Here is a 3,291-nt window from a genome sequence, read left to right on the forward strand (position 1 = left end):
GTCTCTGTATCGCGAATATTTAGAATTTTGGCTATAATTGGGCGTGGGTATGAGCCCAGTGGGGGGTGTTTTTGCAGGGACCTGTGGGCCCGTTCTACAGAGAACCCCCTGGGAGAGTTTTCCTACTCATATTTCTTGTTGTAACATTGTTTCTATGAATTCTGTTGGATCTGGGCCCTCCATATCTTCTGGGACTGCTAAAATTCTAATGTTATTCCGCCGTGCGTGTCCTTCGGCGTCTTCAGAGCATGCTTCTAGTCTCGCCATTTTCAGCTCGAGGTCCTGAACTCTTGCTTTCAAGTCGAGGGTGTTCTCGACATTGTCTTGCAGGGTGGCTTCATTCGTGGTCACTCTTTCTGTCAGGTTGCGGGCGTCTTGACGCATAAACTGCATGTCAGACTTCACCTCTTCTATCTTGTTGTCGATGAAGGTGTGGAGCGCCGCTATAGCCTGAAGAAGTTGCGTGTCCTTAGGTTCCGCTTCCGGGTTTGGTGGTTCTTCGTTGGCCGTGGCTTCTTGTTGTGACAGCTGTTTGGGTTTGACTGTCGTGAAGGAGTCCATTGTTGCTGATTTCGGTTTGGTTTTGGGAGGGGACATCTCCTCTCTTAGGTCTCCTAGTCTGCTGTGGTGGGTCTGGCGTGCTATTCCTTCCACCTAGTTAGTGATTATGTGGCCCTTGGTGGACGTTCTTTCCCTGAGAACAATGCCTTAGTTGAGCCTATCGGTTATTAGGCATGTGACTGTGCCAGTTCAGGTTGGTGTCTCTAAGTTTCACCCGTTTGTGTCGCTGCTCCAGTTGGCGTGAGCGTGGTCTTGTTTGTTATATTCACTGTTCTCGATTGTGGTCCGCCTCTATTGTGCCTGTCGTATGATGGTGGTCGCCTCAGTATGCACAGTCGGCAGGTCTCCGGGTTAAGGATGCGCAAGTTGGTGGTTTTCTCATAGAGGTGGTTATCTAGTAGTCCCTGTGTGGGTCAAGTGACTGCTGTACTGTTTGTCCCAGTTATTATGTGCCCCTATCCTGGGGTGCTTATCCAGGATCTCTGTGTCTTCGCTCGCTTTCTCGGTTTGTTTCCTGGGTCAATCGCAGTTAAAGCTTTTGGTGATGGTTACATTTCTGTCAGGATTTATAGTTCATTGGCGTGAATTTGGTTCAGTTTCCGGTCTGTTTCAATGGTACTTGATTCTTCGGATTATTGGTTAGCGTGGCATAGTTGTCCTCAGCAATCTCTAGTATATGTTTTGCCGGTCCTTGCTCTCAGGTGGGTTGCGGGATGGAGTGTGGCTGTTTGCAGCGGTGGTCCCGGCTGGCTGTTTGCCCTTTTCGCCCTGCGTGTTGTGGCAGTGCGCAGTGCGCTATTTGATGTGTCCAGGTTGTAGGTGGGCTTCAGGTGCGGCATTGCGCCATATGTCCGCCCGCCGCTGCGTGGGCCCAGAGCTTGTTTTCCCCTCTAGTTAATTCTGAGGGCCCCCTTGTAATCTGTGCCGGTCTTCTTTACCCTAGGCCTGGTCTGCTGGTCCAGCCTCCTTATTTCTCCCCCCTCACACTGGCTGGGTGGCCGTGTGTGCTTCTGGGTCCGCTGCCCGCTTATGTTCGGGGTGAAGGGGTCTGGTTCTTCAACTCACTGTTTCTTGCCCCGACCGGGTCTTAGGCCTCGTTCCTTCCTCTTTGTGTCCGAGCAGCCGTCTCCTTGCTCTCGCCGTCCCAGGTCCTGTTGTGCGATCCGAGCTGCTTCGTTGAGTTTCCAGTCCTCCGCAGGCATCTGTAGTCGGTGCATCCCCTTTCTGCTTCCTCTCGGTGTTGTGCGGAGTTCCCTGCGCGTCCGTTTTCAGGCGGTGGATGTGGCCTCACACATTCCTGTTGTCTCCTCCCGGCTCTGGAGATCTCTCCTCTCCGCCAGCTCAGGGCAGTTCCCAGCCTGTGGGTCTCAGTGTTGCGCGGCCGTGTGACACCGTTGCTGGCCTTTGCGGTGTCGGGGCTGGATCGGTGTGCCGCGTATTGGAGATGTTGTGTGCGGCAGCTCTTCCAGGCTGTTCCACGAGCCTGCTGATCATGAGTGCTGGCTCGTCACGGCATTCCTTTTGCAGTGGGCGCCACCATCTTGCGAGACGCAGGGGCGCTCCTTCTGCTTCGTTTTTCTAGTTTATAGCTCTGATTTCTCCCAGGAATGGGGTCAAACGTGGGGAAAAGGGTTCCCCTTCCCTTGTATGTAGTTTTCGTTGTGGTCTTTGTTGTTTTGATGGCGCAATGCAACTCTTTGTAGGATCGCGGACAGGACTCTTCAAGTTTCCGTCTTTACGGCATGCGCGCTAGCCACGCCCCCCCTCATTCGACACACTTAAGGATGCCTTTACTTCAGTTCCCATCCTACTGTCTCCAGACAAAAACAAGAAGTGCATTGTAGAATCGGATGCCTCACATCATGCCCTGGGAGCTGTTCTTTTGGAGGGAATTGAAGGTCTGATAGATAGGCTACATAAAACCCTCAATCCAGCTGAAGTAAACTACACAGTTTTGGAGAAAGAACTATTGGCCATCAAGGCCAAGGCATCTTTTATTAGGGGCCAAGCATTCCATTGAAGTCCGCACCGACCACCATAACCTAAAGGCCCTGAAGTACACCTAAACGCGAAACAGCTGTCACGCACGTTGGGCTCACTTCTTATCTTCGTTTAATATTGAATTCACCTTCATTCACGGCCGCACCAATTTACGGGCGGATGCCTTGTCAATGAAGGAATCAAATCCGTTTCCTAAATTCCATTCAGAACCCATCTTTCCTAAGGCCCTGTTTGACAACCTAATCCAAGATTACCTACAGAAAATTGAATCTGAAACCTCAGCATTTGTACGCCAAAACCTCTGTTTCCAAACTGACAATCGAGGACCAAAGATCTTTCTGCCTACTTTGGACACTCGAAAGGAAGCACTCAGATGGTGCCATGATTCCCCTGTTGGAGGATATAGAGGTGTATCGAATACTACCGAACTGATTCAGCTGTATTTTTGCTGGCCCACTCTCCTCCAAGATCTCAAGGATTATGTATCCTCCCGTACCACCTGCTTACAGACTAAAACCGCGCACCGTCCCCCGTTAGGGGACCTGGTACGGATGTCTCTTCCTGACACTCCATGGCAAATTATCTCGACCAACTTTATTCTGGATCTTTGGTTTTCTCTGGGATGTGAAACCATAATGGTAATTATTGATACTCTCACAAAGCTGGATGTTTTCGTTCCTTTGCCTGGAGTTCCAACAGCAGCCAGGATGGCACACGCGTTTATTGAAC

The sequence above is a fragment of the Ambystoma mexicanum genome, chromosome 4q (genome assembly GCF_040938575.1).
Source record: "Ambystoma mexicanum isolate Mex_15411 chromosome 4q, UKY_AmexF1_1, whole genome shotgun sequence".
NCBI lineage: Eukaryota > Metazoa > Chordata > Amphibia > Caudata > Ambystomatidae > Ambystoma > Ambystoma mexicanum.